At 43.6% G+C, this 24,728-nt stretch overlaps 1 pseudogene; it reads left to right on the top strand.

Annotated features, from left to right (window-relative positions):
* LOC123485869 overlaps nucleotides 1–24,728 on the top strand; it is a 92,666-nt pseudogene that overhangs the window by 22,998 nt on the left and 44,940 nt on the right.

Genomic DNA, 24,728 nt, shown 5'->3' with positions numbered 1-24,728 from the left:
GCCTCTAGCAACTTCCCCTGAAAATTAGTTGGCAACACTGCTAAGCACACAGCCAAGACAACGCAGGGGTGGCTTCGGGACAAGTTTCTGAATGTCCTTGAGTGCCCAGCCAAAGCCCGGACTTGAACCCGATCTAATATCTCTGGAGAGACCTGAAAATAGCTGTGCAGCGACGCTCCCCCTCCAACCTGACAGAGCTTAAGAGCATCTGCTGAGATGAATGGGAGAAACTCCCCAAATACAGGTGTGCCAAGCTTGTAGCGTCATACCAAAGAAGACTCGATGCTGTAATCGCTGCCAACGGGGCTTCAACAAAGTACTGAATAAGGGTCTGAATTCTTATGTAAATGTGATATTTAAGTTAGCAAAAAAATCTAAAAACCTGTTTTTGCTTTGTCATTATGTGGTATTGTGTGTAGATTGATGAGGGGGATTTTTTAAAAATCCATTTTAGAATAAGGCTGTAACTTAACAAAATGTGGAAAAGTCAAGGGGTCTGAATACTTTCCGAATGCAGTGTGTATTTTAGATTAATTCTGTGTTTATTTTAGATGTTTTTATTTTATTTAACCTTTATTTTAACAAGGCAAGTCAGTTAAGAAGAAATTCGTATTTACAATGACGGCCTACCCTGGCCAAACCCGGACGACACTGGGCCAATTGTGCGCGCCCTATGGGACTCCCAATTTTGAGGAAGTGTTTCTGGTTATGTTGTTGCTACGGTGGCTCAAGAGGGACAAAGAACAACTTTTATTTTGTCCACATCATTTCTTGATTCTTTATTTTGTATAGTTCATGTATGTTCACAATAAGTCTCCATTATGAATCAATCATCATTTGTTTATATCTATTTATTGCAGCAAACATTTTGCATCTGAATTGAATTCCGTCATTACAATAAAGCCTTGTTCATGCTGTCAGTTTAAGTGATTCAAAACCAATTTTTTTGCATATCCAATTGAAATCTGTTCTTTTCCTGCACTCTGAACAGCCAAAAAGCACATGGAATTGGATATTTCAAGGCAAATCTGATTCCTAGCCATGCGACTTGTGTCTGAATGGTCAAATCTGATTTATTTGCCCTCAAGTGGTTTTTAGACTGTTATTTGGCATATCTTGTTGCTTGCTAGCTACTCTGTTGACAGTTTGACAAGAACATGTGGTAGCTAACTAGCTTGTTTATTGGTTACTAACACATTTGTGAATGTGCTAGAAAGCTAAACAGCTACCTAGCTAGCTGGTTGACTGCTGTGGCTAGCCAAAAAGGACTTTGTTGGATCATTTTATCCTTTCAGGCTTTAAAAGTGTTCTTACACTATGATGTTGAACATTTAGAGTAACTGATCCATGGCAGTCATTGTTGTCACCTTAGCTTGCTACATAACTTCTGAGTGATAGGAAGCACAAGCTCCACCGCCAATCAGCCTACACCACTGTGCACACACCCCTAGTAACTATGACAACTAGCATAGTCAAGTCAGCAATTGACTGCTGTCTGAACACACACAAATCCGATTTGGTCACTTGTAACTTGCTGTTTGCACAGTCAGTATTCCAAAACTGATTTGAAAAACAAAACTGATTTGAACAAGGCTAAAGAGTCCTCAATCAACCTTAGTGTAAAAGACTGTTCTTCAAACCTGAACGGCGTCTTTGATCGTTTGAATGATTCATCATGTGCTATAACACTGCAATCACATTACCATATTCATGATACTGAGGACTATTTTTAGCTAGGACTAGGCTACTTCTTTCAAGGAAATGTCTTTAGCGAGATCTCACACTGACTTTGTTAAGCAGAATGATGCAATAATTGCAGGAAACTATGATAAATGTTTCATAAACAGTTATGGCTATTGTACAAAGCCTACAAAGTATACAACGTTTTACAACTTAACCTTGAATGCTGCCATATGTTTTACTTGTTCTGTGAAACACTTAAAACACAACAAAAGAATATTGCAGGTGTTGCAGAAAAGGGATTTATAAAAAGCCTCGCTGTGAACTCTTTCGTCTCCCAGTGGAAATAATCAACTACAGTATTCTGCTCTGCTCACTTTTCCCTGTTTTCTCACCCGGTTTCTCCCCTGATGAATACAAAGCAGTTGAATAAATACTGCATTCACAGAATAGAGTTAAGAATAGGAATGTACAAAGACAGAATAAACTGCCATTTTATAAAAAGACAGAATAAACTACCAATTTTAAAGAGTCAGTGAGGCTACAGACAGAGCACTTAATGGATCCTGTCGTGTAGAGAAGTGAGACGAAGGAAAATAACTACATCTATCTTGTTAATGCATGACAAATAGAAGAAAGATGACAAGATGCTTTATGCTGTATCGTTAGAGCAGAAGACATTATAGCGAATACATCCAGATTGACCAATTATCTGCTATGATGTGAATAATGGTCCAATAGGCCTAATTGTGACTTCTGTAAAGGGATGGAGATGCATTGTGTTTAAGTTGCTCCTTAAGTCTATGGGCCCTACGTAGTCTCTAAAAAGAGCATACTGTACAAACACTGTGATTTATCTGTGATTGGATACAAAAGTGCATTAGCTCCACTCAGCTCCTCATCTTGGGTCGTTTCTGTTGGCATGAGTAGCTTATTTATGGTCTGAGGATAACAATAGCAGATGGGACATTAGCAACTAATCATAAGAGATCAGTGAGTGAGTTAAGAGGGTTTATTCAAGAGTACAGCCATGCACTCTCAATGAGAGGCAAAGTGGAAGAGATGCAATGCACTTTTCCAAGGAAACATGAGACATTATGTAACAGTGTTGCTTCCGTCCCTCACCTCGCCCCTACCTGGGCTTGAACCAGGGATCCTCTGCACACACGAAAACAGTCACCCTCAAAGCATCGTTACCCAACGCTCCACAATAGCCGCAGCCCTTGCAGAGCAAGGGAAACAACTACTTCCAGGTCTCGGAACGAGTGAAATCACCGATTGTGGTCCTCTGTAGCTCAATTGGTAGAGCATGGCACTTGTAATGCCAGGGTAGTGGGTTCGATCCCCGGGACCACCAATACGTAAAAATTTATGCACACATGACTGTAAGTCGCTTTGGTTAAAACCGTCTGCTAAATGGCTTATTATTATTATTACTAGCACGCACCGCTAACTAGCTAGCCATTTCACACCGGTTACAATTACAATGCACTGGGAATGATAGTTGCGGTGTGTTGGCGCTCTAACCAACATATACAAAAAATCTGGACAAGTTTAGATTTACAGATTATGTTCTGGAAGAAGTTGAGAAATTAAGCTTAAGTGAAAATATAGTTAAAAGCCAAGTAACACTAGGCATTATTTTTGCCTCTCTGATTCCTGATAATGTAGTTTGGCTGTGAAACAGGCCATTAAACAAGACACCTGACAGTATGTGAGCCTCCCCTGCGCTCCGCTGCCATGGCGCTGTGGTAAATTTACAGCCACATAACTCACACAGTGAATCCTCAAGGTGATTCCACCACCGTCGTGCCCCACTAACCAGAGACCAGACACAGGACCAGACACAGGTGTTTGCTATGGGAATCAGTAAACAAGATATAGAGCTGTCGGGTCTGCCTGGGGTTGATGGGGCTGCTGTGGGGCTGAGGTCTGGGACACTGGCCCGCTGAGGTGATCCATCTCACCACCAGGAGGGGGTCACTATGATCTACTGTACCTTTACAACAACACTCTGAGCAAAAGCTCCCCAGTCTCCACAAGCCCCCATACAATTCCTCACAGCAGTGGAGCCCTGAGCCACATCCATGTCCACCCATGTGGGGGACCATCACCATCTCTGTGGGGAGTACAGACAATGGGAATTGGGGGACAGGCATATTACTCAAACACCACCAGAACAGCCATATTACTTTTCGCATAAGGAAAAGTTGTTATGAGTTCTGGTCGACTCCCTAGTGGTGGTGTCCTGGTGAGGCATTATGGGAGAATGATGAGGCTGTTTGTAATCAGTGGGAGATGGGATGGAGCTGGCCTGGAAGTTTTTCAGTACAGAAAGGAGTGTGTTTAAAAGCTAGACTTGTATCAAAGTGAATGCATGTAACTTAAAGTGAAGTTCACTGACTGTAATTGATTTATAAATGCTGTGTGTGTTGGCTCTAGCGTTCTAGCCTGCTCTACATAAATAGATAGAACTCTGCTTCACACTCCCAAGGTTACCCACTGACACGTTTATAAGGAAATAAACACTTTTGAATTATATTTTGGGTATTGAAGTCATTGCAATTTGTGGCAGTGTTGCGCATGTTGTGCAAGCATAAAAATCACATATAAATCACTGAAATTCTTAATCCAATTTGTGAATCAATAAATACAAGGTAGGTGTAGAGAGACGCTGACAGAACAGCAGAAAGCCTTTGTGTGTCCCAAATGACACCCTATTCCCTATATAGTGTACTACTTTTGACCAGGGCTCTGGTCAAAAGTAGTGCAATACAGTATATAGGGAATTGGGTATAGGGTGCCTTTCGAGACGCAGCCTTGGACAGCTCTCTGACTGATGCATGTGATTATGAGCAGTTATTGCTGTTGGAGGTAGTGATGAATTTCATACAATGGACCTTACATTTCTACTTAACTGCTTTCCTGTTGACAGCAACCTTGAGTTGGCGTCTAATTCGGAGAAATGTATCAACATAAGCAGCTTTTAAACAGCAATTAACTTTCTGAAATCGCTGTGAAGTAAATCATGCACACCAAATGACAAACAGCTAACAAAGAGATGGGAGTAATTTATTTAAAATGGTGTTCTATGACCTCATTTGGGGCGTTCAAATCTTTCACACCTCTTCCGCTTCTGCAGTAAGAAAGAAAAGGAGACATTAGTGATGTATGCTCCCATTAACATGACATAACACCTGTTATTACCATTTCTGTGGCAATGTCAACCACCTATTCACCACAAAAAGGGTATCTTTTTTTACAACATGTAATGTACGTTCATGGGTTTTTTACTTTACCTTCCAGAACTCCAGCCAAAGTGCCAAGAGTTGTTTTGTCAGTATGGCTGCGTCATTATGAGAAACGTGACGTTCTGCTTCTGTGCAGACGGCTTCGAGGTGGAGCAGGATGGTCGAGCCTGCAGAGGTAAGGACTGACAGCCAACAAGGGTATTCATCTAAATCAAAGGGAAGGGTGGCAGATATTGACAAACTGATGACAAAAAAAGAATGGTAGCTCTATTAAGTTCGACAACACAGTAAGTAATATTTGGATCATTCTGGAATAGCTGCTACATGGACGCACATATATTGTACACTGTATGTGTGAAGGTGGCACTTTTAAGGTGTTTTTTTGGGGCCACATTAAACTAGGTTTATGTATTTAGGTCATGTTTGAACTGCACTTAGTTTGGAACAACTTCTTGCACCCCTCACTGTAGATCACGACGACTGCACAGTATATGATACATGTAGCCAGACCTGTATGAACACTTATGGATCATATAGATGTAGCTGCACAGATGGATACATCCTACAACCCAACAGAAGGTCCTGCAAAGCCAAGACCGGTAAGATAAATGATGTATCATGGCTTTAATATGCAGCATGTCTTTGATGCAGAGATTTCATCTCTAGAATGTGTTGTACCAAGGGTTTCCATCTATGAAGGGTTTCCATCTAATCAATATTACATTTTACATTTACGTCATTTAGCAGACGATCTTATCCAGAGCGACTTACAAATAGGTGCATTCACCTTATAGCCAGTGGGATAACCACTTTACAATGTTTTTTTTTTGATTTTATTTATTTTATTTTTTTGGGGGGGGGGGTAAGGGGGTAGAAGGATTACTTTATCCTATCCCAGGTATTCCTTAAAGAGGTGGGGTTTCAAATGTCTCCGGAAGGTGGTGAGTGACTCCGCTGTCCTGGCGTCGTGAGGGAGCTTGTTCCACCATTGGGGTGCCAGAGCAGCGAACAGTTTTGACTGGGCTGAGCGGGAACTATATATGAATATGAATTTAAGTTTTAAGTATAGCCGACCTGTAACATGGCCTGAGCTATTTAATGTCTACATGTCTTTGCTGTTCTGTGGTACTTTGCCCTTTAGGGCCAACATAATGTGATGATTCAACCAGGTAACTTTACAATTGTTGCAGAAAATACAAGAGGGTTGTTAAAGGGATACTTCAGGATTTTGACAATGAAACCCGTGATCTACTTCCCCAGAGTCAGATGAACTCATGGATACCATTTTTATGTCTCAAGAATTCAGTATGAACGTATGGACGTCTGTGGCATCTGATAGCATGCTAGCAGTTACAATAGACTTCCAGTCATTGCGCTAACACTAGTTTGCAATTGTGTTAACATTAGTTAGTAACTTACTTCAAACTGCACACAGAGACATAAAAATGGTATCCACGAGTTAATCTGACTCTGGGGAAGAAGATAAAGGGCTTCATTGACAAAATCCTAAAGCATCCCTTTAAGACATAATCTTTGAAGGAAAGGATTTAACAAGAGAGGGAACCCTGATTTATGACTTGCATTACTTCCATTACTCAAGTACCGTGTGAGCTAAACTTTCCTTAGAGTGGTAAATCACACTCTTCATGGGTGAATAGAAGTCCAGTGCATGCACACTCACTCACACACACACAACACACACACACACACACACACACACACACACACACACACACACACACACACACACACCTCCTTACATTTCCCATACTGTATGTCTCCCAGGTCAATAACAGTTGTAAAACACCCGGTGACAATCCTTTGTTTGCTTTCAAATCAAATCAAATCAAATCAAATCAAATTTTATTGGTCACATGCGCCGAATACAACAGGTGCAGACATTACAGTGAAATGCTTACTTACAGCCCCTAACCAACAGTGCATTTATTTTAAACAAAAAAGTAAGAATAAAACAACAACAAAAAAGTGTTGAGAAAAAAAGACCTGCTGGATCTACAGTAGTGGGCTATCCCTTAGTAAGAGATTTACAGTAGTTGTCTTTCCCTTTTGAAATAGTCCATAAACAATGGAACCTAAACAGTGACTGGACATTAGCAGTAATTGTGAAAGCAGCAGTAAATTCAACGTCCCAAACTAGCTGAATAGTGGAATGCTAGCATTTTAACATGCCGCTTGCACAGTAATGGCTGAAGCTACATAGACATCTGTAGAAGCTTGTCTATAACAACTTGTTATAGAGAATTAATCAGAGATTTTTGGAAACAAATAAATTTTTACCTGATGGGTCATTAGCAGCAAGCAAGTACTTATTATAAGTATCCTTTAATAATTTATGTATTGTTACTAATTTCAGTCTCTCTCTTTCTCAGATCCTGGGGACAGACCACCTGTGTTGCTGATTGCAAGTACAGAACATATCACAGTGACACACCTCAATGGGTCTTCTCTACCCAACCTAAAGCCATTGGATACTAATCAGACGATTCACACATTGGATTTCTATTACAAGGAGGAATCATTATGTTGGATCTCCTCTACAAACTCCAACGGTCAGCTTTGGTGTGCCACCATGACAAAGTTAAAAGAGTTTTCACAGATGCGAAGAGTAAGGATAGGAGAGAATCTAGAGAGTAAGTTTCATTCTAAATTATGTAGAAATATTTCTCATAAGGGTCTGGATGTTGCTGCCCCAACAAAAATGTTTGCTCTTGTCACAATGTCTTTGTTATTATGTGCTTTTTTTATTTTGGTTGTAGATGTGGAACATTTTGCCATAGACTGGCTCACAAGAAACATTTACTTTGTGGATAGAGGAAGTGAAAGAATATATGTCTGCAATGAACAAGACGACACATGTGTCACAATAGTCGATCTCGATCTTCAAAACCCTGGCGGAATTGCTCTGGATTCATTGATGGGGTAAGTTGAGAAATTGAGAAATGTCTTTTGTGCAAGGTTTTCCAGTCTTTAAATATGCCTCAGCTTGCCATCAGCTGCTGTACTGGTACCAACACTCTTTTTTGTTTGAATTAAGGTCATTGTAGTGGAACCATATGATATATTTTCATTTTCTAAAAGCAGCAACAGACACCACTATATTTACTTTCATATTCTACAGAATGTCTTTATTTTTAATTTTTTTAAACTTTAAATCAAACTGACTCTGCTCACAACATTTGACAACTCAATTTTAGCAGACCTGTATTCGTATGTGATGCAGCGCTGTACCAGTTGTCAAAACTGAGTGCCACCTCCAGCTGATAAAGACACTTTGTGTGCATCCCAACTGGCACTCTATTCTCTACAGTATATAGTGCACTACTTTTGACTAGAGCCCTATGGGCCTTAGTAAAAATTGTGCACTTTATAGGGAATATGATGCTGTTTGAGACAGTCTATTTTAAGGCGTAGACTTCCAAACCCGTGATATTCCTGACTTGGATTTAAGTGGCTCCTACACCTTAGCAGTCAGTTGCTGTTAGGAGAATGTGTTATCCTCCTGAGCCACTCACTGCACTCACACGCAACAAAGCTGCTTTCACAACATCAAAGTGAGATGGGTAATATTCCAGGAGCAATGTGTTGAATTATTGATGCGATATCATCTGCAAGACATTAGTTCTCCTTCGGGAGAAAATGACTCCCTTCTACTCCCATGATATCTGTCAGATGACATCTGACAAAGGGAATTTAGACGAGTACTATCTAAGGATTTAATGTATTTTAAATGGGTTTCACTTACAGTAGTTAAGTGTTATAGTGCTGTGCTAAAATGGAGTTGGATTGTAGAAATTAATGAAAAGCGAATAGAGGTATTGTCTCAGTCTGATTTGATCTGATACATTTGTTTTGCATAGACCAATCAAATGTTTCAAATTAGTAATTTTAGGGTTGATACATTTTTAATAGATTAATCATACTGGATCTTATCAAAAACAAGTGAAGGGTGAAGGTAAACTCTGCATGCAGACATTCTTCTGTTCTGAAGCTCAATGTTGAAAAGAGCCTTGATGCTGAAATAAGTCATTGGCATGGTGCATTTGGTTGACTGCATCTAGAATAGCTTTCTGATTGGTGGTATTGATTTCTTTAATTACAAAACACTACTTAACTGTTCGAATGAGCTTTCAAATATGGTTGAACGAAAACTACTAATTTGCAGCACAACATTGCATGTGACAAATTCTGTAGGTGACTGGCGTGTGAAATAAGAATCACAAGGAGGGACCGTTTCTATTGTGATTCCACAGTTGATTTCTCCACAACACCTTTTCCCTACTGTTTATGGGACAGTGCACATTACTCAATGTTTCAGGTTCAACAATGTTAAAGTATCGGAGCTAGCAACAAAGCTAATTTCCATCTGTAGTCAAAAATGTAGGCCTACTGTACATTGATTCTCAATTGTGGTTTGATTCTGTAAAAACTGTTTTATACACTGGGATTCAACTTGCTTTTCAGGAAAATGTTCTTTACGGATTTGGGGGGTACGGCCAAGTTGGAACAGTGCAATATGGACGGCACCAACAGAACCAGGATAGTGGAGAACAGAATAGAGAAGCCCACAGCTGTTACTCTAGACCTGGTTAGAAAGCTGGTCTACTGGGCAGATGCTGGCCTGGACTATATCGATGTGGTGGATTACAATGGGAGCAACCGGCACACTGTTATCCATGAAAGCTCTGTAAGTACAGCGTGTGACAGTTGTTCTCCTATGATCTTCCCATTTCCAATGTTCAATAATTCTTTGTTTCAGAGAAACCATATACTATTTTATCAAAGGGCATGCCAGTTGGTCTCACTTTAGTGGTACTTTGTGAGGGTTCAATAAGATAGTCCAAATGAACTACGCTTTTGTTAAGGAGTGGAGTGGATACTCTGCTGAGTGTGGACTTTCTCTCACCCTCCCTCTTGGGATTGTTCACTATGTAGTGCTGACCCTGGATACCTGCCAGGGGTTTGAAGTGAAGAAGCCATCTAGCTGTGTGTGCTAGAACGCTTACGTAGAGACAATGGTTACATCCCAAATGGCATCCTATTCTGGTCAAAAGGGGTGCACTACAGAGGGAATAGGGTTGAGAAAGACGCATCCAATGGTACTGTACATTCCTGATACTGCTGCTGTATCCCCTAGCCACAGCATTTTCCAATGGATTAGAATGGAGCGGAAGAGCAGGCCCAGCTAGCACATTTGGTTCCTTGGAAGTTGTGGGAACAGACATTTTTGGTTTCCAATTGGTTCTGGGAACGAAGCCATAAGTGAAAATGTTGCCTCTTCTGGGAACGTAAATTTTTAGGTTGCAGAAAGGTTCTGAGAACATTTTACTATGGTTCCCTAAAAGTTTTCCTGGGAGGTTTTATTAACGTTTTGAGAACGTAAATTATAGGTTATTTGAAGGTTATTAAATAACGTTCTGAGAACATGTTTCAAAAATACTTTTAATAACACTGCTAGCTTAGTTTGGGTTAACTGTTTTGAACTCCAAGCACAGATAGGACACATGGAAATGTATTTGCTTAGGCATTAATCATACAAAAACATTTATTTTTTATTGTGGCACGGCATCAGTGACATTCAAACCTATGATATTCTGTTCTCTATCCATGGAATTATTCCACTGTGCGAGCAGGATGGAGCTAGCATGCCATGTTTTTTTAACTCATACGAAGCTGTTCATTTTAGTCTATTCAAACAGACCTCATTTCAAAGGAAACAAGCACTCATTAAGATCAGGTGTGGCCAATTACACACCTGAACACACTTAACAAGATAGAGGATAGAGAGTTTTGTTGACGCTGAGAACGGAATGTATATGTTAAATAACATTCTCAGAACGTTCTTTGAACGTTACTAATGTTTTCTTGTGGTTTTTATGGAAAGTTTTCTTAATGTTCTGAGAACATTACTTTAAATAGAACCATGAGGAAACCTGTAGAAAACGTTATGCTGAAGTATTGAAATTCCCACAGAAAAACATTGTTTGTTCACATTCTCTGAACAATTTGAGAACATTACTTTAAATAGAACTATGAGGAAATGTATGCTGATGTACAGAAATTCCCACCTAAGAAACATATGGTTCTCAGAACGTTATGTGCTAGCTGGGTATCCTGCACCATTTCAAGAATGTTGTTGGAATCAGTGGAGGCTGCTGAGGGGAGGACGGCTCATAATAATGGCTGGAATGGAGTAAATGGAATAGCATCAAACACATGGAACAGTATTTGATACCATTCCACTCATTCTGCTCTAGCCATTACCACGAGCCCGTCTTCCCCAATTAAGGTGCCACCAACCTCCTGTGGTTGGAATATTGTATGTAAATTAACCATAGGACAACCACGCTCTCACCAAGCACTAAGAAACGTTATGTGCTAGCTGGGGGCAAATGTGTTTACCTGGGGATTAAGATGAGATGAATGAAACATAAAAATAGCCTATCGTTGCTCTATAGAACTGTGCTCCTCCTTCCTCTTGTCACTACTGCTCTCTTTGTCTTCCAGTTGGAGCACCTCCACGGATTATCACTCTTTGAAGATTATTTGTTTGCAACTCGCACCGAGCCCTCTAAAGGAACAAAAGCGGACATTTTACAGATAAATCGATTTAACGTCACAGACGTTCAAATTGTAACCACGGTTGAGAATTCTGTGGGAATACGTGTTTACCAAAAACTCACCCAACCAACAGGTAAAAAGCAAATATAGTGTTTCTTGCATGTTTAGAAGATAGCTGTGTGTGTGTGTGTGTGTGTGTGTGTGTGTGTGTGTGTGTGTGTGTGTGTGTGTGTGTGTACATGTTTAACTATACTTGTGGGGACCAGAAGTCCCCACAAGAATAGTAAACCAAGAAAAATTTGACCAACTGGGGACATTTTGTTGGTCCCCACAAGGTAAAATGCTATTTCTAGGGGGTTTAGGATTAAGGTTAGTGTTAGGGTTAGAATTAGGGTTAGGGTTAGGAGATAGGGTTAGGGTTAAGGTTAGTTTTGGGTTAAGGTTAGGGTAAAGGTACGGGTTAGGGGAAATAGGATTTTGGATGGGACTGAATTGTATGTCCCCACAAGGTTAGATGCGCAAGACTGTGTTTGTGCGTATGTGTGTGTGCGTGTGTGTGTGTGTCGTGTGTGGTATCCACCCTCATGTCCTATCTCTCTCTGCAGTCAGGACTCATGCGTGTGATCCCGATCCGTCTGGAAGAAAAGGAGGATGCTCGCACATGTGTCTGCTCAGTGGAAGTTACAAATCCAGATCCTGTCGCTGTCGAACAGGCTTTGTACTGAGAAGTGACAGCAAATCCTGCAAGAGTAAGTTCATATTAGGACATATTATGTCATGTCTTGACAGTCATAGTGTCAGTCAGGGGCAAAGTAACTTCTAAAATTAGTGACAGTGCCCCACAAACCAAATGCCTGCAACTTTGTTCTAGTGCGTTCCTCTGTCAGGTCTACTGAACATCACATCTAGTCAACCCAAACAACATCTCATTCTCTGCATGTTACTAATGACTTGTAAAAAGCCAAATTCGTCTTAGTTTTGGTTAGCTTCAATGCTTCCCGTTAACTTTGTCTCAAGCATTGCTTTGGCACAGACTCGTTTTGGAGAATGGGATTGATTGATTGATTTGACAAGGTCTAATCAGCATAACTAATTCTTGCTTTAATTTAGGTAATTGGAATTAGCTTATTCTCCTCGTCTTAGATAGGATACGTTTTGTCAAATGGTTTAATTTCCTGTGTTGGATGGAAGAAAAGCTAATCATGTCAATTTAATTACACACTGGCAGTGTTCAGGGTAAAGAAGATTAGTAGCTGATGGTTTATTTATGTCATCTTCATAACACTTCCTATGAGCACCCTCTTCATAATGCATTATAACCTCCCTCTGCAGAGCCTGTGAATGAGGTATTCCTGTTCTACGGACGAGGGAGACCTGGTGTCATCCGAGGCCTGGACCTGAATAGCAAATCGGAGGCTGAGCACATGGTACAGATTGACAATCTTGTAAACCCACGGGCGATCGGCTTCCATGCAGAGACCAGCCACATATACTTTGCCGACACAACCAGCTTTCTGATTGGCCGACAAAGACTGGATGGGACCAATCGAAAAAACGATCCTCAAAGATGGTCAGTGCATTCAGATGGTTCTGGTTGTTAGGTAAAAACTTCAAGTAACCTTTAGATGAGATATTCCAGATGTTGACAAAAAATAGCACCTTTAAGTTAATGAATTGAGAATCATGCCAACCAAGTTATGTGAGGATTAAACTAATGTGGACAGACGCAGGTAACATAGGATTGTATCATAGCATCCGTCAACAGACTGTGAGATGCGACGACTAACGAGGAACTCTGTTCCGGTGCGCAGATATTTTGGACAAATCACAATTTCACAGGTGTTCGCATCTTTCAAATTTCGGAAGGGTAGGGGACATTTGGCCCATGCTTTGGTTGAGAGTTTCCATTTAGAGGGGGTGGAAACTTCGCTAGTCTTGTTAGTATATTTCCTCATACATCTCCCCCAGAACATAATCGAACATCTGACGCAGTTACACAAGATATTAGTTCTGAGATTATGTGAGGATAGGAGTCCTACATCTTCTTTACATACCTAGCATGTACCTGTACACCTCTGTACACAAATGAATCATAGGTTATTCATACTTTGAAAGGTCTTAAAGTTGTGTCCCCGAATTAGGTCAATCTCTAATACCCAAAAGCGTTCTGTGTAAGCAGCATTATTTTGCATGGCTGTTGTGTTGTGTATGATTAATATATCTGCTACAGTAGATTCTAGAACAATGCTTTGGGGTTTCGATTCCGTTAACGACGATCTGGAGACAGTGATAGATTACGCTCCTGCAGGGATAATCAAGTAGAGGATAACAGCAGGGTACTGTATGCATTTAATTCTGCCTCTTTTTTTCCCCTCTCATCCTGACCTAGACCTTGATAACGTAGAGGGATCTCAGTGGACTGGATAGGGAACAACTTGTACTGGACAAATGACGGCTACAGGAAAAACAATCAGCGTTGCCAGATTGGAGAAAGCTGCACAAACCAGAGAACTCTGTTAGAGGGAGATATGTCTCACCCCAGAGTGATCGTGGTGGACCCTCTGCACAGGTGAAAATGTATTTTTACAGTTCACACCCTGATAAGGCCTCCTCATGTAGTGACGTTTCAGTAGATATTGGTTTGGACATAAGATGTTAGGACCCAATTTTGGTACTGTTTGAGTAAATTGACTCTGGCCGGGAATCTATCCTATCAGTGGTAGATCCACATTTTAGCACACTTGACATTTAAAGGTAATTTTCACTCTGAGACGACATATGCAGTGTTTACCTGAATGCGGTCTCCACAAATGCTGAAACATTGCCTTTAAAAGTGCATATCCGACAAAGCGCGATTGGATTGAATCGCGGCTACATCTCCATCTGAGGAAAGGAGCTGAGGTTGGACACTTTTCGGTTAGTTAATTATAAGAATGAGCTTAGAGGTGAGATGGAGACTGAAATGCTGTGAATTGCTGCTCTGGCAAAAAATGTAAGTAGTGTGTTGCTCTCTGGTATAACAGGCTTAACAGTGTCAGAGCAGCCTAGAGTGTCTGCTGCTTTTCGTGAACTTTAGAGTGATTTGATTTGATTTTCACACATTTGGTATCATGTCTTAAAATATATACAGTATATACACTCAGTATACCAAACAGGTTTGAGTTACACCCCCCCCCCCTCCCTACCTTTTTGCCCTCAGAACAGCCTCAATTCGTCTGGGCATGGACTCTACAAGGTGTAGAAAGCGGGCCCACAGGGATGCTGGTCCATGTTGACTCCAATGCTTCCCACAGTTGTGTCAAATTGGCTGGATGCTTATTCTTGATACACATGGGAAACTGTTGAGTGTGAAAAACCCAGCAGCGGTGCAGTTCTTGACACAAACCGGTGCGCCTGGCACCTACTAACATACCGGTTCAAAGGCACATTCACCCTCTGAATGGCAGACATATACAATCCATGTCTCAAGGCTTAGAAATCCTTCTTTAACTTGTCTCCTGCCCTTCATCTACACTGATTTGAAGTGGATTTAACAAGTGACATCAATAAGGATCATAGCTTTCACCTGGTCAGCCACCCATCAACCTGATTCGACTCTTTGCCTTACTCGCCTATGTCATGGAAAGAGCAGGTGTTCATAATGTTTTGTATACTCTGTGTATATTTGGGCTAAATGATCTACCTCTCTATGCTAAACCATCGTATTGATAATTCATTTTTTTCTGGTTTTCAGCTGGATGTACTGGACAGACTGGGAGGAGGACGAGGTGAACGATAGTGTTGGCAGGATAGAGAAAGCCTGGATGGATGGATCCCACCGGCAGGACTTTGTCACTTCAGACATACTGTGGCCTAACGGACTCACTCTAGACCATGGCGCCAGTAACATGTACTGGTGCGATGCTTATTATGACCACATAGAGAAAATCTCCCTCGATGGCACCCACAGAACGGTTAGTAAATGAGTGAGTGTTCTTTTCTACTGATTAAGACTATACCATCAACAAATATGTTTAGTTACATTTGAATATGTACATTTATTTTCAATATTTGTATGGTTGCAAATACATGACTGAAGTTGCTTTTAACTGTGAATTATTGTCTAACATGTTCTTTGTTTCTTTTATCCAAAGGTGGTGTATAACGGCAAAGAATTAAACCATCCCTTTGGAATTTCCCTGCACCAGAATTCCGTTTTCTGGACCGATTACATGAACGCCTCTATTTTCCAACTGGACTTGCAGTCAGGGCAGGTTGCTCTAATGAGAAGTGAGAAACCCCCTCTTTTGGGCTATCTGTGTACGATGCTCAAAGGCAGCAAGGTAAATACACGATCACACTATATCATTGTCATGCACCAAAACTATTTAAATACAAGACTGGCTCACTTTTTGGAATATAAATATATCAGAGACTAGTGGGATATATAATAATCATTATGATACAGTACAGGATCCCTGTGTCTCTCAACCCTGTGAAACCAGTTTTTTTCATCAAACCTGATGAGATGGTGAACTGAGGGGACCTTCGATGAAATTACAACACTGAAAATGGCTGAAGTGCTAAACTTGGGCTTTGCTCCAGCCAGGGGGTTTGAAATGCATGACAGTTAATAAGTCATAAGATTCTCTTTAGATTTTTCCCTTTTAGCATATTTTATATGCCACAACTCTGGCACTCAGGCTCCTTACAGTAGGGGTCAGGCATATTTTAGTCTGTCTGGTGCAACCCTTCTCTAACAGCCAAACCTCATAGCCATGGAGGACGAGTCATAAACAAAGAAATGATTGACTCAATGAGAATTTTAAGCTGAGGATGTCCTCAAATGTACACCGACTCTAATCCTTTAACAGCTACTTATAGTTACCCCAGGCCATGCTTTCAGACTCAGCTGCACTGGGGTTGTCATGATAACAGTCATTGGTTGGCACAGGGAAGCACCTGTCTGTCCTGTCTCTCAATACCCCAAAAGGAACGCTGAACTCAGCTGGGTGCCACGTACCTCAGCCTTCACAACTTCTTCATATGCCTTATTTCACCTCAGACTTCATCCCTCCTTTTTACCGCTCTTCGTATCCTCCACTCCAAATAAAGTTTCATCTACTTCAAGGAGGACGCCAAACGATCCGTCAGACACAGTGTTCCGTTTTCATCTGTTGATGTTGTCGCTCAGACTTTTAATAGCAGCGGGGTTTGGATGATTCTGCCTTTGGCTGAGTCATGTAAACAGTCTCTCTGACTGGCATGCGAATAGGGGAATACAGACATAAAGCCGTTTTATGAAAGTTTTGAATAAAGTATTTGGTATAATAGCGTCATTGTAACTAGAATCATATACAGTGCATTCGGAAAGTATTCAAACCCTTTGACTTTTTCCACATTTTGTTACGTTACAGCCTTATTCTAAAATTGATTAAATTGTATTTTTTTCCCTCATCAATCTATACACAATACCCTATAATGACAAAGCAAAAACAGGTTTGTAGTAACTTTTGCAAATGTATTAAAAACCAAAAACGGAAATATCACATTTACATAAGTATTCAGACCCTTTACTCAGTACATTGTTGAAGCACCTTTGGCAGCGATTACAGCCTCAAATCTTCTTGGGTATGACGCTACAAGCTTGTCACATCTGTATTTGGGGAGTTTCTCCCATTCTTCTCTGCAGATCCTCTCAAGCTCTGTCAGGTCTCTCCAGAGATGTTCGATCGGGTTCAATTCCGGGCTCTGGCTGGGCCACTCAACGACATTCAGAGACTTACATTTACATTTACATTTTAGTCATTTAGCAGACCGCTCTTATCCAGAGCGACTTACACGTTACATGTGCATACATATTTTTTATTTTTCATACCCCCCGTGGAATTGAAACCACAACCCTGGCCCGTTGCAAACGCCATGCTCTCCCAACTGAGCTACATCCCCGCATGACCATTCCCTCCCCTACCCTGGGACGACGCTGGGCCAATTGTAGCGCCCCCCCATGGGTCCCGGTCGCGGACGGCTACTTGTCCCAAGCCACTCCTGCATTGTCTTAGCTGTGTACTGAGGGTCGTTGTCCTGTTGAAAGGTGAACCTTCGCAGTCTGAGGTCCTGAGCAGGTTTTCATCAAGGATCTCTCTGTACTTTGCTCTTTCCATCTTTCCCTCAATCCTGACTAGTCTCCCAGTCCCTGCCGCTGAAAAACATCCCCACAGCATGATGCTGTCACCACCATGCTTCACCGTAGGGATGGTGCCAGGTGTCCTCCAGACGTGACATTTGGCATTCAGGCCAAAGAGTTCAAACTTGGTTTCATCAGACCAGAGAATTTTGTTTCTCATGGTCTGAGAGTCTTTAGTGTCTTTTGGCAAACTCCAAGCGGGCTGTCATGTGCCTTTTACTGAGGAGTGGCTTCCATCGGCCACTCTTCCATAAAGGCCTGATTGGTTGAGTGCTGCAGAACGTTCTCCCATCTCCACAGATGAACTCTGGAGCTCTGTCGAGTGACCATCGGTTTCTTGGTCACCTCCATGACCAAGACCCTTCTCCCGATTGCTCAGTTTGGCCTTGCAGCCAGCTCTAAGAAGAGTCTTGGTGGTTCCAAACTTCTTCCATTTAATAATGATGGGGGCCACTGTGTTCTTGGGGACCTTCAATGCTGCAGAAATGTTTTGGTACCCTCCCCAGATCTGTGCCTCGACACAATCCTGTCTCGGAGCTCTACGGACAATTCCTTCAACCTCATGGCTTGGTTTTTTGCTCTGACATGCACTGTCAACTGTGGGATCATATATAGACAGGTGTGTGCCTTTCCAAATCATGTCCAATCAATTGAAAATACACAGTGGATCCAATCAAGTTGTAGAAACATCTCAAGGATGATCAATGGAAACAGGATGCACCTGAGCTCAATTTCGAGTCTCATAGCAAAGGGTCTAAACACTTACAGTGGGGAAAAAAGTATTTAGTCAGCCACCAATTGTGCAAGTTCTCCCCACTCAAAAGATGAGAGAGGCCTGTAATTTTCATCATAGGTACACATCAACTATGACAGACCAAGTAGGAAAAATAAATCCAGAAAATCCCATTGTAGGATTTTTTAGAATTTATTTGCAAATTATGGTGGAAAATAAGTATTTGGTCAAAAACAAAAGTTTTTCAATACTTTGTTATATACTCCTTGTTGGCAATGACACAGTCAAACAAGTTTTCTGTAAGTCTTCATAAGGTTTTCACACACTGTTGCTGTTATTTTGGCCCATTCCTCCATGCAGATCTCCTCTAGAGCAGTGATGTTTTGGGGCTGGGCCGCTGGGCAACACGACTTTCAACTCTCTCCAAAGATTGTCTATGGGGTTGAGATCTGGAGACTGCTAGCTACCCAGGATCTTGGAAATGCTTCTTCTACGGCTTCACTCCTTCGTTGCCCGGAAGTGTGTGTTTGGGATCATTGTCATGCTGGAAAGACCCAGCCACGCTTCATGTTCAATGCCCTTGCTGATGGAAGGAGGTTTTCACCAAAATCTCACGATACATGGCCCCATTCATTCTTCTCACTGATCAGTCAGCCCTGGTCCCTATGCAGAAAAACAGCCCCAAAGCATGATGTTTCACCCCCTATGTCGCCAGCAGGTATGGTGTTCTTTGGATGCAACCTAGCATTCTTGTCCTCCAAACACGACGAGCTGAGTTTTTACCAAAAGCAGTAATTTTGGTTTCATCTGACCATATGACATTCCTCCCAATCCTCTTCTGATCATCCAAATGCACTCTAGCAAACTTCACGGGCCTGGACATGTACTGCTTTAAGCAGGTGGGGACACGCCTGGCACTGCAAAGTGTGTTACTGATGGTAGGTTTTGTTACTTTGGTCCCAGCTCGGCAGGTCATTCACTAGGTCCCCGTGTGGTTCTGGGATTTTTGCTCACCTGCTCTTGTGATCATTTTGATTCCCACAGGGTGAGATCTTGTGTGGCTCTCAGATTGAGGGAGATTACTGTGTGTCTTGTATGTCTTCCATTTCCTAATTGCCCCACAGTTGATTTTTCCAAACCAAGCTGCTTACCTAGCTGCAGATTCAAACTTTCCTGCCTGGCAGGTCTACAATTTTGTTTCTCGTGTCCTTGGACAGCTTTTTGGTCTTGGCCATAGTGGAGTTTGAGTGTAATTGCTTGAGGCTGGGGACAGGTGTCTTTTATACTGATAACAAGTTCAAACATAAAGGCCCATTAATACAGTTAACGAGTGGAGGACAGAGGTTTCTGTAAAGAAGAAGTTACAATTCTGTGAGAGCCAGAAATCTTGCTGTTTGTAGGTGACCAAATACTTATTTCCACGGCGTAAACAACGTTATAAAAATCCTACAAATGTAATTTCTTTTCTAAATTTTTTTCCTCAATTTGTCTGTCGCAGCTTGACGTGTACCTATGAAGGAAATGACAACATTTCTCATCTTTTTAAGTGTAATAACTTGCACAATTGGTGGCTGACTAAATACTTTTTTTTCCCCACTGTATAAAAATGCAAGGCATTTCTGTCTGTTAATTTTATTATAAATTTGCAAACATTTCAAAAACCTGTTTTTGCTTTGTCATTATGGGATATTGTGTAGCTTAGATGAGAAATTGTTTTTATTTAACTGCATTTTGTGAATAAGGCCTAACGTAAAAAATGTCGGGAAAAGTCAAGTGGGTCTAACACTTTTCCGAATCACGGTGTATCTAACCAGCATTACATTAAGTGGGTTCCTAATATGTTGCAATATAAATAAATGCGCAGCTGCAAGCGTAAGAATTATCTGATTTAGCCTACTTTGAAGGTTATCTGAATGATCTTTAGTGACACATGTCGGTTAACAATGGATGGTAATGGTAGCCTGTGTCTGGCCATTCTGATAGCAGAGATGTGTGCCCATGACAACCAGAACACGGACAAGAATAACTTCACCTGCTCCTGTAAGCAATGCTCAAATACACTTTATCTTGGGCATAAAAGGCCTGTTCAGCTCTGGGCACTCCACATCACAATGACCAACAAATCAATAGTAATAATGAGCAGATAAGATATGGTCATAAAGTCGAATGGCCATGCTGGTACTGGGATTTTCAATGCCAGCACATAATAACTGCAACTGTTCTATTTAGGCTTTTGATAATATGTTCTGCAGAGTATGAAGGGTGAGCCAGCAAGGGACTTGTGAATGTGTGAGAGCAGCAGCCACATTGGGAGGTGATCTAGGATCCATGGGAGCCACAGAGATAAGAAAGGGAAATGAAGAGTTCCAGTGCAGGAACCAGCGCTGGTATCCAGGCCTCTCCTGGAAATGTGATGGGGACCATGACTGCTTGGGACGGAAGTGATGAGGAACCGCACATCTGCTGTAGGTCTTATTCTGCAAAAAAGTGTTAGAAAACATATACTGTATCATTTCCTTGCAGTTATGAAGGAACAGGACATGTCCCAGAGACAGATTTATTTTATGGTTGTTGACATTAACAACACACATCATCTATGCAAGAATGAAGTTGCTAGTGTGACTTTTTTCTGTCATACTTTCTAGCTATCTATCCAGTATCTACGATGAATACGTTAATATGAATGCATTTTTATATTGTTAGATAGCACTGCACTGTTGGAACTCCAAGCATTCCACTACACCCGCAATAACATCTGCTAAATATGTGTATGTGATCAATATACTTTGATTTTTGATGACAGTTCTGTCACGGTTCAGACAGACCCACAAGAGACCACAATTACAACACACCAGAAAGTTTATTAAAACTTAAAGGAAAGGGATGAGGAGAAGGCTCCAGGGGCGTCCGTCTATGCTGGGTCTGTGCCTCCCCTCTCTATGTGCGAAGTCCGATGTACGCTCGTGGTTGGTGGTCCAGAAGTCCTGGGGGGAGGAAACACAGACACAACGGGCCGGAATGAAACCAGGCAGGTACAGTTCAAGGGAAATCCAAAACATTTAGTAAAAAGGCAGAAGCAACAGAGTTACCGGGATTGAAGAGCAGCTGTGTTTTAATGGCAGAAGCAGGTCTGGATCTCCTGAGGCAGAAGAGTATCCAAAAACAGGCAGGTCCGGGAATAACAAAACCAGGGTGAGCCAGAAGGGCTGAGCAAACAGGTTCCGGGTGTGAGCTGCAGATCGATCTGACAAAGGAGAGCCAGCAGAAAGGCAAACAGCTGGGAGAGGCTAGGGCAATGCAGCGCAGCTAACAGAGTACTCAGAGCGAGCAGAGCAGGGACAGGTGGAGCTGGTTAGGCTGAGTAGAGAGAGAGAGTGGTGAGCAGAGGGAAACAACCAAAGGTGGTAAACCCAGTGAAGTGAGAGGGCTCATGACAGAACCCCCCAAAGGGACGGCCCCAGAAGTCCTAAGAGCAACACCACGCCGGGCGGGAGGAGGGAGCCGAGGAGGGCTAGAACTCCTCCGAACGGCCCCAGCGAACGCCCTCATCCTCGGAGGAAGCCGAGGGCCGTGAACGGGAGATGGGAGCAGGTCCCGTGACAGGATCAGGCACAGGACAGGAAGCCGAGCGGGCCGGACGTTAGGATCCTCTGGGGCGGCCCCTACAGATTGCAGGTTGATCAGGATGCCGCCAGGAAAGCGTGATGAGAGTCCTATCCACAATCCGACTAGCTGCGCACTCCAGGTCCTTTCCTTGTGTCCATAGCCCTCCCAGTCAATGAGGTACTGGAGACCCCACCTCCGTCTGACCAAGCAGGCGGCGACGGGGAAACCAGGCCTCACCATCGACGAGCCGTGAAGAGAGTAGGACAAGGCGTATAGCAGGACCAGCGGACTCCTGGGCACAGGCAGGGGCTGCAGCAATCCAGCTGGGGTCTGGCAGAATCCACTTGTGTTGGTTGCAGATGGGGCAGGGCTTGGACGAATTCGCATCCTTCCTCAGAGAGGGCCACCAGAACCTCTGGGCGAGCAGGTTGTGTGCGGGTGGAGCCAGGGCATGTTGTAAGGGAGTCATGTCCCCACTGAACGACCTGGGACCTCAGGTCTTCGGGGACAAAAGGCGGTCAGCTGGGCAAGTGCTGGGACCTGGCTGGTTGATGGAGAGCCTCCCAGCACCTGTTCCTCAACAGCCCAGGTCAGAGCTGCAACGATGCAGGGACTTGGCAGAATCGGACACAGGGTCCTGGAGGGGTCAGGAGCGGAGTTAGTAGGTACTGGCCGAGGGGCGAGGTGGCGGCAAGCAGGCAGGTTCGGGCAGTCCTCCCCACTCCCGATCACCCCGGTCACCCAGTCGAGCTGAGGCGCACATGACATGGGTAACCCAGAATGAGGTTGGCCTGGCAGGGCAGGGGAATCTGGATAGTTTCTGATGGTTTCCTGACACCGCACGAGACCGGGGCCGTGACATGAGTGACCGATCCGAGTGAGTGTCCGGCCCAGTGCCCGGGCAGGGAATAGAAGGTACAAATCGGAGGTTCTCCAGTCCCAGCTGGCGTGCCAGCTTGATGTCCATTATGTTGGCTTCGCGCCAGAATCCACCAGAGCAGCCAGGGTGTGAGTTGAGTCAGGGAGGCGGGAGGTGAACTTGCAGCAGGGGTTTGCGGTCGGGAGGACTGATGGTCATTGAACTCAACCGGACTCCCCTATGCCCGTGAGCTTCGGCCCTTTAAAGTGCAGGTTACCACACGATGTCCACTACCTCCACAATAGAGTGCAGAGGTTTGAGAGGCTGGGCGCTGGCGTCTGCAGGAGGCAAGAGAGAGGCTCGCCCAATCTCCAGGCTCAGACTGGATCAAGCTGACCTGGGCATGAATGGCAGTAGGATAACAGGAGCCCAGTCGGATCTCTCCGAATGCCGGTAGGTGGATTCCTGGGCGCCCTCCCACGACGACGGGTCTGTATCCCAATGTCGATCCTGACAGTCAGTGCGATGGCTTCACCAAGAGTGGAAGGTGCCCAGTGGGAGACCAACTCTGCCCTGATATAGTCAGCCAAACTATGGAACGTCACCAACGATGGTGTGTCTCAAGAACTTCGCCTGAAGCCAGGGTTCGAAGTCGATGGAATGGTTCGCGATTGCAATGGCTTGCCTTGTCGAATACTGAACAGTTCACTTAGACGCCTGCTGGGGTTGGGGAACCCAGGTCAAACACCTTCAGCATCTCCTCAGCAAACAGGTCGAAGGTTGCACATGGGCTTGACGTCCACCCTGCTGTTCTCAGAGTCGAGCTCGTCCACAGGTGAGTGATGGCATACTCCAACTTTAGCCCTCCGTGGCGAAGGTCCTTGGCTGCAAGGAGAACTGCTTGCAGCTAGTCAGGAATGGCCGACCTGCTGAATCGCCGTTGAACCGCTCGGGGCTTCAATCTTGGGTTCCGAGCAGCTGGCTGCAATGACCGGGGCAGTAACTCGGGGGCAGGCCTGGTGGGCAGACTGGCTGGGGTCAGGTTGGTGAGGAGTTGAATGATCATGGCGAGTTGTTGTTGCTGCTGCTGGGACTGCTGCTGGTGATGCTGGAACTGCTGATGCTGTTGGTGTCACCAGCCAGAGAGAGATGACGCTCATGCCCAAGCTCTCTCAGTGTGGTTCCAGCGTAGCATGGCGGTGGGGTTGCTCATTTTCACGCGGGGGAAGTGTGCGCTGAGTCCATGATGGTCAGATCAAGACTGTCAGACGGGTTCAGACAGACGCATAAGAGGACCACTACGCTACACCAGAAAGTTTATTTAAACTTAAAGGGAAAGGGATGTAGGGAGGAGTGAAGGGCTCCAGGGGTTATCCCGGGTCTCGATGTGCTGGGTCTGTGCCTCCCTCAGTGGCAGCGATGCGTCCGATGACGCCCGGTGGTTGGGTGTCCAGAAGTCCTGGGGGGAGGAAATATGGCAGACACAACGGGCCGAAATGAAACCAGGCAGCAGTACAGTTCAAGGGAAATCCAAAATACGTAGTAGCAAGGCAGAAGGCTGGTCAGAGTTACCGGGATTGGAAGAGGTCAGAGTCGTAATGGCAGAAGCAGGTCTGGATCTCCTGAGGCAGAAGAGTATCCAAAAACAGGCAGGTCCGGGCCAAAACCAGGTGTGAGCCAGGAAGCTACAGCAAACAGGTTCGGGTGTGTGAGCTTTGCAGACGATCTGACAAATAGAGAGCTGAAAGACAGGGCTATAAATACTGGGAGAGGTTAGTGGGTGGGGCTGCAGCGAGCTTGGCAGAGACGAGCCGAGTGAGCAGGGACAGGTGGAGCTGGTTAGGCTGAGTAGAG

This window comes from Coregonus clupeaformis, unplaced genomic scaffold (assembly GCF_020615455.1).
Source record: "Coregonus clupeaformis isolate EN_2021a unplaced genomic scaffold, ASM2061545v1 scaf0878, whole genome shotgun sequence".
NCBI classification, from domain to species: Eukaryota; Metazoa; Chordata; class Actinopteri; order Salmoniformes; family Salmonidae; genus Coregonus; species Coregonus clupeaformis.
The sequence above is the reverse complement of the archived record's forward strand: the minus strand, read 5'-3'. Positions and strand labels throughout refer to the sequence as shown.